General features: G+C 48.5%; 1 protein-coding gene across 1 annotated transcript in view; it reads right to left on the bottom strand.

Annotated features, from left to right (window-relative positions):
- The window catches only part of Itpr2 (inositol 1,4,5-trisphosphate receptor type 2), a gene marked incomplete at its 3' end in the record, with an annotated part of 262276 nt that overhangs the window by 42715 nt on the left and 203191 nt on the right, over positions 1-16370 (bottom strand).

Genomic DNA, 16370 nt, shown 5'->3' with positions numbered 1-16370 from the left:
GGTTGACAGAGAAACGTACAAGGAAAGCTTGCACACCACGCAGAGACGCTGCTCTGTGAAAACTCCATGCACACAGCTCTTTATTCCTCTTGAGCTCGTCTGTGGGTCCTCTTGCTGCACCCACTTAGCTTGTGAACCCTGGGTGAGTCCGGGCCCTTTGCTGCTCTAATGAGGCCCTGGGCGGCCATGTTGCTCTCCTTCCTGCTTTGTCTCAAACATCTGAGTGGAAAGGTCTTGCTGTGACTCCCAAGCCCACTGACATCTAATTAGCACACTCACTAGAGTCCAGAGCATGCCTCACTGAAGAGAGCTGCAGAGCGAGCACCGGAGTGGGGACTCACTGGGACCGTGGCAAGGTCAGAGGTCTGCTCTTGCACACTGGACACGGGAGTGTGTCTAGTGAGCGCACTGGCTCTGCTCTTTGGTAACGCCCCTGGCCTAAGGAACAGTGTGAGGAGGCTCAAGGAGCCGTGGGTGTAGACACTTTAAAGGGAATAGTGCTGGAATGCTCGTGCACACGACACACACACACCATTTCCTGACGAGCTGCTGCAAAATGCTCACGATGATGACAAAACAAGAGAAGCCGTAGTCTGCAGCCACCTTGACCCCAGACAGGGCAGGGGACAGCGGGGACAACAAGGAAGACTTGGATCTGAGAGTCTCCTTGCCTTCTGCTCAGGGTAGGGCTCGCCAGAGGCCAGGGCCGAGCCGCTTCATCACTGCTCAACTGAGTCCCCTGCTCTTCATGGCGTGACACCTCAGCTCCTCTGCTCATTATGGTCCAGGGTGGACACCAGCCAGCCAAACTCATCAGCTAAGCTCATCATGGCACGCCACAAGCCAGGGCCAGTCGTGCCCTTCCCCACTGGGTACTTCAGGCCATCGCCGGCCTTCCTGTGGAGTCTGTGCCCTCTCTATGCCATTCTCTCGGAGCTCTCACTCCAGACACTCCTGGGGGCTTCTGCCCTCACCCCCCGCCCACCTTTAGCCTCCTTCAACCTCTGAAATCACCCTGAGCCTTTACTCTTGACCTACTCCCTTCATTCCAGCTGCTTCTCCAGGGAATGCGTCTAGCGCAGTCTCCGAGGCCATTTGCACGTGTCTGTACACTCGTGCCCAAGCCTAGCTTCTCTTCCCGAGGATGAAGTTTGGAGTCGGCTTCTTACACTCCCTCATCCCAATGGCCCATTAGTTCCCCAGCACCCCTGGGCTAGAGCCAAGATCTTCACTCCATCCTATTCCTCCGGCCCCGAAAATGCCATCTGCCAGCAGCCAGCTCTTTCCCTAGGAGCTATCCAAGCCTTGTCCTCACTTTCTCCAGCACTCTCCCAGTGGGAACTTAGCAATGGAAAGAGGCTGCGCGGCTTCAGAACAAGTCACAGTTTCCCTTCCTTCTCGGCACACACAGGTTCCTGCCTCCGGGAAATGACAGGTCCTGAAGGGGAAGCCAGGAAGGGCCAAGGGGAAGACTATAAGCCTAGACTGCACGTGCTCTGAGCCTGATGCTGCCCACCCCGCCACCTGGGCTCTGACGGTCACCTAAGGCTGCAGAGTCTTATGCTACTCTATGGGGCCAAGGAGTACATGAATGGAAGCAGAGAGACATGTCTTCCTCCATTCCTTCCAGTGTCACTTTCTGCTTATCTCTTTTTTTTTCAGCAGATAAATACCTACTTGATAAAGGAGGTCAAGTTCTTCAACTTCTGAGAAGAGGAAGGGAGGGGGGCAGAGAGAAAACACGCAGTTCTGAGGCTGGAGTGACACCAGGGCAGGGAAAAGCCCTCAGAGGGGTGAAGGGGAAGAGCAGAGAGTTGAGTGTGGTCAGACACTGAGAGGAGGAAGCTGAAATGGGCAGAAGTTCAGGGAAGAGTCTAAGAGCACTGTGGTTTGTGGACAGCTTGAGTAAAAGTACCCTGGGTGTGTGGTAAAAAAGTGATGTGGGTCTCAGCCTCACAGACAGAGCCCGGAATCTGAGGTGACTCCAGCTGAGTACCCACATTTGCTCTGGACGGTTCCCCAAGTCCACATCCCTGGGGTCTCACAGAGGCATAAGCAAGAAACAGCTTTGGCCCCACTAAACACCCTCAGTTTGTCCTGTGCCTTCACTCCCAGATCTGCCCTGTTGCCGCCACTCTGCCTGATTCAGTCACGCTCTGGGTTCATACTGTACTGGGTCATCTTCTGACCCGATGGGTAGCACACCCTGCCTGCCCTGCTCTAGAGCCAGGGGCTCTCACTTATTACCACAGTGCCACTGTCCAAGATGTATATAAATCAGACCACCTCGGACTCATAAGGTCCTTGACCTGGAGCATTTTATGTCGAGTTGATACCAGATAGAGTCATTTTGGAAGATGGAGCCGTCAGCTAAGGGAGTGCCCCCACCAGATTGGCTTGTGGTGTACTTTCTTAATTAGTGATTGCAGGGGGAGGGGAGGGAGGGGCAGTCCACTGTGGGAGGTGCCTTCCCTAGGCAGGTGGTCCAGATGTACAAGAAAATAGGGTAAACAAACCAGTAAGCAGCACTCCTCCATGACCTCTGTTTCAGCTCCTGCCCTGACTTCCTGCAGTGATGGGCTATGTGTAGAACTGAAAGCAAAACAAACCTTTTCCTCCACAAGCTGCTTGTGGTCATGTCTCGTTTTCCTTTCAAATCTTTTTACAAAATGTACTCGACTATCTGTGTGTGTTAGGGTCACATACAGAGAGACGGGCTGGAGAGCGGCTCAGTGGCAGAGCATGCACCGCAACTCTCCAATTCCTGAGGCTGCCTTGGGTTGTTTTAGAAAAGGAAGACCCCAATATATTTTACCAATAGACTCAGGAGCCAGATGCTCGGGAAAAACCTGCAAGCTCAGAGAGGCAAAGAAAGCACCCAGCTGAGCTTCCTACCCAGCTAAGGTCCCGATGAAAAACTCCCAAAAGGCTCACTAGCTCAGCTGACAGCCTGGAGGAAAAGGCCAAAAAAACAACAACAACAAAAACCAACCAAGGCCAAAGTCTGGCCAGCTCAAAGCCCAAAAAGCCCAAAAGGTCAGAGAGCTAAAGCTCCTTCTTCTCCATGCTGTCTTAAATACCCTTCAATTCAAAGGCCCTCCTACTTTTAATCTCTGTCAACTGGTTTCTTGCCCCGCCTCTTGACCTAGGGTTAACTTCATTAATCTTGTGTTCAGAAAGCTCTTGGATTAAAGGTATGTGCTAGGGCTGAACCACACCAAACAAGAAACAGGGTTTTACAGTCCACAATCTCAGAGTTCACAACGGGATCAAATATCCTGTAACAGCATTCCCAGAATCCAGAGCGACAAAACAGAATTTAAAAAGTATGACTATGAGCTGGAGAGGTGGCTCAGCAGTTACGAGTGCACAGTGATCTGACAGACGACCGAGCGCCATTTGCAGCACCCATGTGGGGTGATTCACAACTGCCTGTAAGTTCAGCTCAGAGATCTGATACCTCTGGCCTCCATGAGCTCTATGCTCCTGCACTCACACGCATGCACACTCATACTTTAATTATAAATGTATCTAGGTGGGCAGAGTAACACACAGCTATAACCCAGTCAGTACTCTAGACGAAGGCAGGAAGGTCAGAGGTTCAAATTCATCTTCAGCTTCACAGCAACTTCAGGCAAGCCCGGGCCACAGGAGAGCCTGAGTCAAGAGTAAAAGCTGAAAGACAGAACGATAAAAGCAACTGCAAGAGTAAATGGCCTGTTTTTGTCCTTTATTTCATTTTTTTTATACTTCTTTATTTGTGGGAGGCGGGACACATGTCACAGCGTGTGGAGGTCAGAGGACAACCTGTGGGAGTTGGTTCTCTCCTTACACCACGTGGAGCCCTGGAACTGGACTCACTCAGGTCATCGGGCTTGGGGGCAGGAGCCTTCTTGCTGAGCTGCCTTGCAGGCCCAGCCCATTATACGAGGCTCCTTCAAATACGGGGCATGGGCGATTACGACGATCCTAAAACCACGCACAGCAGCGTTTGGCCAACAGCCCTCCTGGGGAGTATCGGCCCCGCCACCTGCTTCGTAAAATGGAGTTTCATTTGGTAACAGAGCCGGACTGGCTTGTTTACCTGATGTCCAGGCTGCTTCTGCGCCGGATGTGCTGGCGCCGTGTGCAGTGCACAGCAGCCTCAGAACCCTAAACTGTTTCCTAGCCGGCACTGGGAAATCCCCACAGAGTGGCACCAACCAGCACCTGCTCTCCAGGCCTCAAGCAGATGGCAAGGCTCAAACACACCCGTGTATGTGCATATATGTTACAGACGGACAGCTGGACAACGTCCCTTGAAATAATTAATTTTCTATCTCTAAAATGGGGCCTCTTCTGTTGATAAGAAAAATCTTAAGCAAGGGCTTTCCACAATTTTCCCCTAGTGTATAATCTCAGGCAGTCTCTTGGTTGTGGTGTGAACGGGTCTTTTTCTGTGAAGGGTTTGCTCTCTTTAACAGTTTACTGTCCAGCGCTCAGTGCTGTTTTATTGCAGTGGGTCCAGTGCTTTTCTGTGTCCCTTTAGGTAATTCTGAAATCCACACGGACCAACAGACACAAAAGAACAGGCCGAGCAAGCTCACTGCTGGTTAATAAGGCTCGATGCCCACCCTGCTTTCTTGGGCATTACACCAGACAATGCTATTTTCAGACATTTCTTTAAAATTCTAGCTCTGGCTCTACGAACAGAGAAAATGCCAGCTGGACTCGGTCCTGCACCTCAGCCTCACTTCCATAGCGAGTCTTCAGGACAGGAAGTGAGCTGTGCGGCTGTAAACCACACTCCTTTATGCCTGAGCTACAAGAAGCCAATCAGCGAACAGCATAGGCACATACAGCTGAACACACACACACACACACACACACACAACCCTGCAGTAAGCAGATGCAGGCATGCAGAAACACACACTCCTAACACTGCTGTGTGCAGATTCACACACACAGACAGATACATAAACATCACGGGTGCTTTGACACGATGCTTGATTTTCTTCCCTTCACTTACGTGTTTACTAATGAAGTGTGCTCTTGTCTTTAAATAGATGCTTAATAATGCAGAATATAACTACTGCACATATAACAGTAACCAGGAAAGACTTGCTTAGGAAAGGTGGGCGTTTTCTCAAGCAGATGTCCTTTTTTTTCTTTTTGATACATTTAGCATTTTAGGAAACCATTAATGTTCCAATAATTGCGTGTCATCTCAGTAAATGCAAAGCACTCTGGGTAAGAGTTTCGTTGAGATCGGTGCCAGGTCACATTGAGGTAAGTAGTCTGCGCCCGTGGTCCTTCCTACCTACAGTCCTGACCAATCCTCAAGCTTAGTTATACTCACTTTCTGTGCACGTGGGGGGCACGTGGGTATGTGTCTGCCTGTGTGTGTACACACGTGTGTGGAGGCCAGAGGTGTATGCCAGGTCTCCTTCTCCGCTGCTGTTGAGCATGTTTTTGGAGATGGCCCTCCCACTGACCCCACAGCTCATTGCTTCTGCCGGATAGGCTGGCCAGCAGGCTCCGGTCCTCCCATTCCTGCCTCCCTAGTTAGTTTTCTGTTGGGTGGGTGATCAAACACAGTGATGAGGGTAACTCACAGAGACGGGGGTTTATTTGGCCTTAGGGTTCCTGACGAGGGGCCCAGGGAGCAGCTGGAACGCAGGCTGAGCATTCACATCCTGAACCATGAGCAGGACACTGAGCTCACTAACTTGAACGGATCCTTTCAAACCCACCGCCTGCCCCTCCCCCACGGCATACCCTCCCCAGCAAGGCTGTGTCTCCTAATGCATGCCCCCACCAGCAGCCACCAACTGGGGATCAAGACGTATGGGGACGTCTCATTCAGACCACCACAGGAAGAAAATGGCTTTACGCACAGAGCCTGTCCTCAGCCCGGGATAACTGATGGTGCCAGGAGCCTGAACGAAGCCGGAAGCCGACGGTGGCACCTCACCAAGCACCATATAGAGCAGCGCGCTATTTTAACTCCTGGTTTCCTGCAAGCTAGTACTGGCAAATGGAAGTGTGCCAGGCACAGCTTTCGGAACACCTAGATCATTCCCCTTCCAAGGCTTCCGAGCTCTTAAGAGCCGGGTCACACACAGGCGTTCCTCCTTTAACCGCAGATCCCTGCTGTGAGCAGATAAGGTGAATGCAAACACAGAAGTGTGCAGCTGGTCAGTTAGACCAACACATTCTTTAAAATACAATGTCCAAAGACGCTTCTGGGTCCTCACGGGTCCCTGCACACAGGGCTCCCGGTGATTTGCCGCATGGGAGAGCTGAACTCAGAGGAAGTGGAAACTCCCACAGAGCACAGAGCGAACACACCAAGGGAGGGGGTAACGGCAAGCTATTTGCACTTTTCTGCTGAGATCAGCGGGGCTCCATGTGCTTCCGTAGGTCGAAAAACCCAGCTGTGTTCTCCACTCCCACAAGTAATGATAATAGAGACAGAGCGACAGCGACAGTAAGTTAGTTAACACCCTTCAGAGGCATCAGAGATGGAAGTTAGGTAACCAATTACAAACCCATCTTTCTGCTTCTGCACATAAAGTAAATGAAGCAATGCTGATTACTACACATTAGCATAGGAAGGCAGACACAGGAAGAGGAGAGCTCCAGGGAGACGCTTCCGGCAGTCTGTGAGATGTACACACTTCCTCTGGTCTCAGGGCATTTAGAGCAATTTATATGCATAGGCCTTAAGCTCAAGCGATTGTGGAATTTTAAGGGGAGAGTGACTTAAAGAAGACCATCAGAGATCTAGAAAATGTCAGCATGACAAAGAATCGCGTTCATGAAGAAGCAAAGCCCCTCCTACTGTCTCCTGACCCCGCCCCTCGCCAGAGTTAAGAAAAGGACTGTGCCCTTGCAATGCCAAGCGATCCAGGAGGCTGAGATCCGCTACCAATGCTGGCGTCTTCCTTTTGGAGGGAAACACCAATGTGACACTATGATCCCCCTTCAGCTCTCCTAATGGCTTTTGTGCTCGGAGGGTATAAGCCCATGTGCCTGTGGGTATGTATACACCCTGTGTACATGTGTGTTGCACCTGTGGGTCCCAGGGATGGTCCCCAGGTGTCTTACCCCACTGCCCACCCCAGGTTATTTTTGAGACACTTCTCTTGCTGAATCTGGAGTTCAGCGGGACCAGCAGGACAGCAAACGCCAGGGTGCCGTTTCCTTCACGCGGACACTCCGCACAGCGTAACTGCTCCTCCTGAGCGTGGTGTCTCAACCCTTTCACCCAGCTCAAAATCAGAGCACCTTCCTTCCACCTGCTCCGTGGTGTTTTTGTCGCCTCTGCTGACCCTGAATCCAGAAGCGACACAACAGCTGTGACCTGGACGCTCAGGTACTCAGTGACTGGTATCTGGTGCTTAGTAAAAGGGTTTAAATCTAACGTGTCCGGGCCATTTTATTATTATTATTTTATCTTTTTGGAAAGTTTTTAGGAAAAATAAAAGACAACTCATGAGTACCCATATTTGTGCGTTTGCCATTAATTAAATATCCAAGGCAATGTACATAAACAATTAGACATGCATGAACAGCTGAGTGTGCATAATTAAATAGGCACAGACAACTGAATACAGATAAACAATTTAGTATGAATAACAAACATGCATAAACAATTGCATATGAATAAAAACTCAAACATGCATAAACAATTTAATATGGAGAGAATAACTGGAAGTGACTCCAGTATCATCCTTGTGTTTATTAGCTACTTTGCTTTAATGTTGTGGCCAACCAAACTCCTGCCAGGTAGGAAGCAAGCGAGGAAGGACTTAGTCTGGCCCCTGGTTTGAGTGTGCACAGTGAGCACGGGAGGCGTGCTGGCTGGAGCAGCTTGCACAGCGGCAGGCATGAGGGTGCTTGCTCACATCCAGATGGATCAGGACACAGACACAGGACAGGAAGCGGGAGGGCTGTAAAATCTCCAAGTCCACCCCTCTCAGATCTACTTCCCAGAAGGCCTCCCCAAACAGGATCTGACCCAGTGTTCAACACACCAGCCCGCGGGAAACACTGCTTATCAGAGCACAATCGAGCACAAACGTAACGACGTGGTTTGGGCGAACATAACAAATGCACCAATGAAAAAACAGTTGCTTCTAATTTATCCAGGTGGTAGGGGAGGCAAATTCCAGAATAGTAAAGAGAACTAACTGCAGGAGGTGATAGGCCATTGGCTCAAGAGAGGATGATGTCATTGGCACAAATAAGAAAAGTGCTCAGCAAGAGGGAAGACAGTACAGAGCTTTGTCTACACAGAACTAAGTGGAAAGATTGGCAGAGAATGGTCTACAAAGTGAAAATAGTGCCAGATGCGTAAGAACCCTGACTGCCCAGTGCGGGACACTATCGATCATCTTCACCATCACACACATGCCTGTGTGAGGACTAGCCTCGGAACTCTCCGGGGCCAGACACTGCATGCTAGGCACCACACTTGGAGTGGGAATAGGAAAGAAAAGGGAAGGCATTGCATCAGCATTCAAGGGCGTTACAGCCTTGATGACAGGAATGTCCAATAATCCCGACCAGTGACCATGATAAGAGAAACACTTTCTTTGTTTGGGTTTTAGTTATTATACATAGACCAGCAAGCCCAAGCCTGGGAGCATATCACTCTCTTGTCACCTCCTTGCTCTTTAGCCACTCACCTATGGGCATGGCATTTCTTAGGTGCCTAGGTCTGGTAATTATGTTACAAAAATGTCCACTTTGCCACATAGGGCATAAGTGGGCACAGTGGAGATTTCCAGGCAGAGTCCTGAGAGCAATGCCAAGCTGCCTTCTCAGGGAAGCGGCCTCTGCACCTCAGCCACCCGCCTCTGTACCTCAGCCGCCCTCTTCCCTCACTTCTGACTCTCGGGTACCAAAGTCTTGCACTTTTCCCATTTCAACACAGCATCTTTAAATTGTGGAAGTTTCTCTATCTCCCTCTCCTTCCAGAATTCCCTTCCTTGGGGGTTTCCTGATTTATGATGCCTGACATCCAGGTGATCAAGAACTACTGCCTTGTGATGAATAAACCCCAAATGAACTCAATTCACTGACATTCAAGTGTCAGTAGATGGTTGGGGTAGACCAACTACATGAATCTTGTTTTCCCTGTAGACACAGTGGGCTCATGCCGTTCAGAAGCCACTGAACTGTACCTTGTAAGGGTCCCCTCCACTTCATGTGCTTTCAGTTTCTTCCCTTAGGCCTAGCTTTGGCATCACGGACACACTCCAGATGTCCAGCTTCCAGCCATCCCAGCCTTCCCACACCCCATTCCCCATCACTGCATGGCTGATACCACGTCTGAGAATTGTCCTGTTGGTCTCTCCTGCACTGTTCTTAGTCAGAGCGTAAACTGCCCTGCAGCTGAGCTGTCGCCACTACATTGTGACAGTGTGCTGAGGCACCCGGGAGCTGGACAGCTTCGCTCCACCCTCACAGTGAGGACTCGGGTCCTGGCTGCACCCATGCTAAGAATGGCTCCTGGCTGCTCTCAGCTTGGCTAGCCTGCTCTGTGCCTTCACATTTCTTAAATGACTTGCCAACTTTCAAAGATTAGATTTCACAATTTAAAAACTTAACATCCAGGGTTCTTCTGAAGTGCTTGAAGGAGGAGAACACCAGGCCCATGACCGCAACCGGCAAGCTGGTGGAGGTGCAGCCAGCTTCTGCTCCAGGGAGGAGGGTCAGACCACCCAGGCCTGCCCTGCTCCAGATGGCTCACACACACCACACATGTGAGCCCCGAGGCTGGTCTGGATTCAGGCCCTTATGTCTTCTCCTGCATGAGCTCCCACAGACCCTGGATCAAACCTCAGAATGTGCCTTCTGGGATGAATTCGAGCCGGAGCCTACCACCTTGGCTTGGCAAGGTGGTGTACACACATGATCCTAGCACTTGGAAAGCTGAGGCAGGAGGATTGATGCAAGCTCCAAACCAGCCTGGGCAACGTAGTGAGACCATCTTAAAAGATAAATAATCAAGAAAAGCATCTTCTCATCTATGCATGATGATAGTGAGATGCTGAATGATTAAAAACAAAAGCTGAACTTTGAAGAAGCCTGGGGGAGTATTTGGTAGCTTTAAGGAGATGGACAGAAAGGACATTAAAACACTAAAAGGCCAATGAACTGGAAAATGGGTATAATTAGCATGAGATAGATGAATGGTTATGATCCTTAATCAAAACTGTGTAAGACAAAGAAGACCTGATGATGGATGAATATACCTTCAAGTAACTCACAGGAGAAAAGCACATGATGAACGACACAAAGAATTCACAGACAGACAGTCCACGTTAGAATCGCCCTAAAGCAACGGTTCTTAACCTGTGGCTCCTGACCCTCTTGGTGGGGTCACCTATTACTATTGAGAAATGGAGATATTTCCATGATTCATAGCAGTAGCAAAATTACAGATAAGAAGTAATAATGGCATAACCTTATGATTGGGGTCACCACCACATGAGGAACTGTACTAAAAGGTCACAGCACTAGGGAGGCTGAGAAGTGCTGCAGAGGAGGTGACTGAAAATGAAATGCCCACTCATATCTCACACATAGATCTATCTGGTCAAAGAATCTGTGCACTGACAGCTGCACTCCAGACACTCCAGCTCATCACAGCTCTCCTCTGCTATTTATCATAGCAAATATATTAGGAACCTAAAGGCTTAAAAATAAGGAGTGATTAAATAAATTACAGTACAGTCAAATGATGCCTAATTATACAGACATTAAAGTTAACATTTTCAAAGGCCTTTTATTGATTCAGGAAAATGCTAATGAAAAAATTTAAAGCTTTTATTTTGAGAAGACTTTCATGTAACTAATTAAAGTGACCACTATTTCTGTTTTCCTCTCCTTTTCTGCTGAACACATCTTCCTGGCCACAACGCATCTAAGGTTTCTTGATTTACTTCCTTTATTTTGTTATCTGTGTTTTGAGACAGAGCCTCATGCTGGAGCTTAGGCCAGCATGTCCTCCTGCCTCAGCCTCCTGAGTTCTGGATTTCCGGGGTTGTGAGGCATGGTGCCCAGCTCTCTCCACATACATTTTCCTTCCGGTAAGAGTCACCTGCGACTCAGACAGGAGCAAGGCAGAAGGCAGGATGGAACCTAGCATGTGATGAATGCACGGAAGAGCGAGAAATGTGATGGAGGACATTAACTGTTTCAAAAGAAATCCCAAGCAGAGAAGGGATGGGCAGGAAACAAACTGTGAAACAGCCAGACCAGAAGAGACAGAAGAGATCCAGAGACAGGCAGGTCAGAGGTCAGGATGCACCGCTGAACAGTGAGGAGATTCGCAGCACGACACTGCAGAATCAAAGCTGAAGAATTTCCCTTTGTGACGTATTAATAGCTTTATGTAGATCAGAGAAGACTCTTACAAGAAGCATCATTTGCTTCCTGTAAATCTGACCATAGGAAGGGCCCAGAGGGATGTCACAGTGGAAAAGCAGAACTATGTCCCTGCAATGAAAAGCTTCAACAACAAAAACGGAAAGTCTGAGGGCACCAAAATAACTGTGTAAGATGATTAGAGTAAGGGAAAGAGGAAGCACAGCTTGGTGGCCAGGCCGTGCAGAGGCCAACGCAGATCTGCAAGCTCATCAGCTCCCACCTTCTTAGGCAAACAGCAGAGCCTGGTTCCACGCACAGCTACTGGCTCCTTCTGATGGACAGCTGGCTATCTTGTAACCATGTGCACCTCGGTACAGGAGTGATCACACCTGGCCAAGAAACCAAATCCAACTTCCCAGCCTAAACCAAGCTACACACTCCTTGCTCCTAAGGACCCAAAGGGCCCAACACGGTGAAAGTTGCTACTTTCTCCAGGGAAACTAGTTGAAAAATTAACTCCATAAGCAAAACAGCACATGCTGACCGGGGAACAATTTCCCGTGTCACTAAATGAAAGAAGCAGAGCTGTGCCATCAGTTACACACACCACTGGAATCCAAACTGGAGGATGTCCCCCGCTCTGACTTCTAACAGAGGCCTGTATGGATTCAGACACATCCCAAGGCCAACGCGCTCAGCATTCCCTCCCTTACTCAGCTGGTCCTTTCCCTCTCCCAAGCTGGCTTTCCTTCACGTAGCTATGTGGTGTGCCCTCAAAGCTCTGCAAACTGCTGCTTTCCCAAAGTCTTAGTTGGAGGAGGTTTTAAAAAGCCCTCCCTAGGACCCCAGCCATTTCCACATCCATTGCTTCCTCACTTCCTCTCTTGAGCTGTTTTCAGCCTCTGGTCACTCTGTTTGAACATCTGCTCTTTCGCTTTGCATACACCTGTTCTCTCCAGCTCAGATCCATCAAAATCAGTGTGAACAGTCTCAGTCTCCTTTGAAGTCTTCCTTCCTTGCTTGTGTGTCAGGTGTGCCTTCTCCTTCACGCTACAGCTGGCTCCTGCGTCTATGTTTTCTACTCTTGTCTACTAAGACAGCTGACCCAGCAGGAGTCTGTCTTGACTTTGATGTCCACTGCTCTGCGGATGTTCTGAGACTTCAAGGTTGTGGGGGCTGAACAGCTCCAATACCTGTGCTTCCACTGGTTCCCAGGCAAATGGAGCCTGGCTGTGGGTTCATGTTCTGCGTAGGTACAGGGCCAGGCCTGACACATGAAGCTCTCACCATGCTGAGGCGGCAGCCTCCACATGAAGCGCAGCGCCAGCTTCCGATGACGAATATGCAGGTGGCTCTGACCCCTCTCGTGAAGGACCTCTGCCGCTGGCTCTTCCTAATCTGTCTCCTCTCCTGACGGCAGCCAGGCTTTGGGCAACTCTGCACCCCACACACTACGCCACTACGTCTCTGTTACTTCTGGTATGCCATGTGACTTTCATTCTCAGCCTGGGACTGATTTATTTCTGTTCTCAAGTTCATTCTCTCTCATTCTTTTTCTCCTAGCTTGATGCAACTCCCACCCCCTATGTTAGGACCAAATAAATGATGATGCGCACAGCAGATTTTATATGAAAGAGGTTTATTAGATGGAGATGAAGAGAGAGAGAGAAGTAGAGAGCGAGACATAATAGGGGGAAAATGAGGGTGCCCGACAGAGAAAGGGGAGCGGGCAAGAGAGGAGAGGGCAAGAGCTGAGAGAGAGCATAACAGTTTTCTGTATGATTTAGTATATAAAAAGTTTATAGCTTATAAAAATCTAAGGCTATACTATATATTAATAATAATACCATTTTTAGAAAATAAGACCAAGCATATTTTAACCTTTTGACAATAAAGGTATAGCACAGCGACCAAATTTTAACATAAATAAATAAATACCTCTAAAATTAAAACATCTTAATTTAGAGTACTGGTAAAAACTTGTACATAGTAACCCCTGAGTTATGAGTTTTAAAACCAACAATATAGAAGAACAGTATGAAGCAATTTTAAAATTACACTTGAATTATAGCAAACCTATTAGCCAGAAAGCCTAGTGGTGACTCTGGATCATAGACAGTCGTGGCAGGAGAAACAGCATGTATTAATTTAGGAAAACTGTTCCGCTCTCTCTCAGCTGTTAACACAAATGCGCATGTCCACTGCCTTTTCTGCAATGTGCATTTCAGTGCAGATTACAATGGTGATGCCAACATGTCTAAAGCTTTATCTCCTTCGTAAAACTTAAAAGTAATTCTTGTAGGCTGCAGGAAATCCACCTGAATCCACCTCTCAGGTCAACTGGGCTCCAGATAAGTACTGTTCCTATTGCCTATCTCAGAGGGTGGGACTCCTCCCCTTTCCTGCTACTTGATTGCTACCTCTTACATGCAACACCAGCTGGACTGCACAAACCCCTCACTGGTCAGCACAAACACCTCTCTTGGTGGGGGAAAATTGACTGTTGAGTGTCTGGCAACTTCCTAGTACCATTTGAGACAGAGGAACCCCAACCACAGTCTTCACTGGCCACAGTTGACCCTTTTTGCTGCTCCATTTAGGACTTCCTCTTCCCTGTGGAAGAGATTTTTTTGCCTTCTATGTGCATGGTTTTTCCCTGTCTCACGCTCATCTATGAAAATCCTAGCACTAGGTAAACCATGTCTCCTACAGGCAGCTGTGTCCTTGGTCTCTGGCCAACGCTGAAGAGTTGTTGGATTAGGTAGGACCATACTCTACTGAGCCAAACCTTGCCTGTGGGATACCTCTGGCAGGTCACTGACTCCTACCCTCCCAATGGGAATATTCCATTCATCTGTTGCTCCAGATTCTCCTCTGGAATGTCTTCTGGAGAATTTCAGATTTCTACACCTAGTGCCCCCTTTAAGAGCCTCTAAACGTACACACACTTCTGTAACCAAACTTGGCCTCAGTCCTTAGATGACAAATCCAAAGCAAAGCCTTAATTACTGCCAGTGATTGGGTAAATGTTAGTTCCTTCAGGTAAATGGAGGTTCCCATGTTCAAGTCTCTTTGATCCAAACTTTCCACCTCTGTTCGCTCTCCCGAAAGTTTTAAATGTACACCTAGAGAAATTTCCCCATAACCTACTTAATTTTAACCTCTGGAGATATATATATATGCATGTATATGTTTCGGCATCCTGCCAGGCCCAGATGTTTCCTACATCCACGACAGCTCCAAAGCAACTACCACAGTGTTCCAGTCTGACCTCACAGACTTCCATCAGACCTGCACTTTCCCTCCCAGCCATGGATGTTCTTACAGACCCTGGACAGCATCAAAACAGCCTGTTCTTCCTGGACTTGGCCAGCATTTCAGGCTTTTGACCTCCCTACAGTGGCCCACAGTGTCAGCAGGAAGTAGCCAGAAGAGAATCTATGCCTGTTATTCACTTATTATTAACAAAAGTCTAGAATGGTGTGTCAGGACCAGGACAAGAAGCTGCAGGTTCTCTCAGCATTCTTAAGTCACTACCTGCTCCCTTGTGTGGCTGGCAATCCTCTACCCTAAACTTTCCAGGGCAGGGGCTTTCCCTCCTCCTCCTGACCATGTAATCTGGTCATTTTGTTGCTATTATTTTTTCTCTCTCATTTAACCCCTTGCATGGCAACCAAGAGCTGCTTCCAATGAACCTAAATTTATATACTTTAGCTTGTCTTACATGAGAAGCAGCCGAAGCTCCTCATTTTTTAATTATAGAAAAAGGGAGGAATGTTAGTATTTAGGCAGCACGCTTCTTGGTTGCCTAGCAACCTATGATGTCATCAGGTGTCATCAGGTGTAGCCAGGTAGCCACACCTGGCAGGCGTGGTTAAGTCTTTAAAAGGATCAACCCACCACTTTGTCTGTCTCTTGCCCTCTCCCCTTTCTCTGTCAGAGAACCCCCTCTTCCCCCATTATGTCTCGCTCTCTCCTTTTCTCTCTCTTCATCTCCATCTAATAAACCTCTTTCATATAAACTCCGCTGTGCACATCATCACTTTCATTGGTCCTAACACCCTGACTTTTCTGTCTCTGAAATGGGACTTTCCCACATCCTGTATCTCTGTCCTTCTGCTTCCTTCGACTGTCAGTCAGCTTCAATTTTGGTTCCTCATGCCTAAAATGTCCTTCCGTCTCCACAGCTGTAACCCAGCTGCTCTCAACCTGCTGATCTGTGTCGGCGTCCTGACAGCCTATGAGAACCCTACAAATCTCAAGGTGTTGACTATTTCACCCAAGTGCAGAAACCCATGTGGTAGCTTTAACAATCTTGTTTTTTCCCTGGAAACTTAAAAAAAAAAAATCATTCAAGTTTATACTCATTACATGGTCACACAAAGGCAGAAGGGCATGAGAAATGTCCAGGGAAAAATCCTTCACGGCTAAATCTACTCAGACCCTGACCTTCCATCCACCAACATTTACTTAATCAACAGATAAGATGATGGGACGGCAGACAGGAGAGACAGCTGGTGGAGGGACGTGTCTGGGAAGTGTGAGACGTTTTCAAAGCCTGAACTTTATCCTCTAAAAATGAGGGGGCTGGAGGAGACAAAATCAACTTAGTATGTGTACGTCTAAAGTTTTACATTTTAAACCACAAACACTGACCATGTTCGTGGAACTGAGCTTATCAAACGCTGGTACTTACAAGCAATGGGGCAGAAACAATCACTATGAAGAAACCCAAGACTTAGCTTCATAGATGTCGGAAGTCCAGTGGAAAGCCTTAGAGGATGAAGTCGGCAAACCCAATGGCTTCTATTAAAATTTGTCAATCTGTGATTTAGGGCAGAGTTCCCTGCTGGGCTAGCCCTGGCTAAGGTACCTAGCTGTGTTTGGGACAGAGTTCCCTGCTGGGGTAGCCCTGGCTAAGCTGTGTTTGGGACAGGGTTCCCTGCTGGGGTGGCCCTGGCTAAGCTGTGTTTAGGGCAGAGTTCCCTGCTGGGGTGGCCCTGGCTAAG

This window comes from Psammomys obesus, unplaced genomic scaffold (assembly GCF_907164565.1).
Source record: "Psammomys obesus unplaced genomic scaffold, mPsaObe1.curated_primary_1811, whole genome shotgun sequence".
Classification (NCBI taxonomy): Eukaryota; Metazoa; Chordata; class Mammalia; order Rodentia; family Muridae; genus Psammomys; species Psammomys obesus.
Note: the sequence above shows the minus strand (reverse complement) of the source record. Positions and strands in the feature narration are given on the sequence as shown.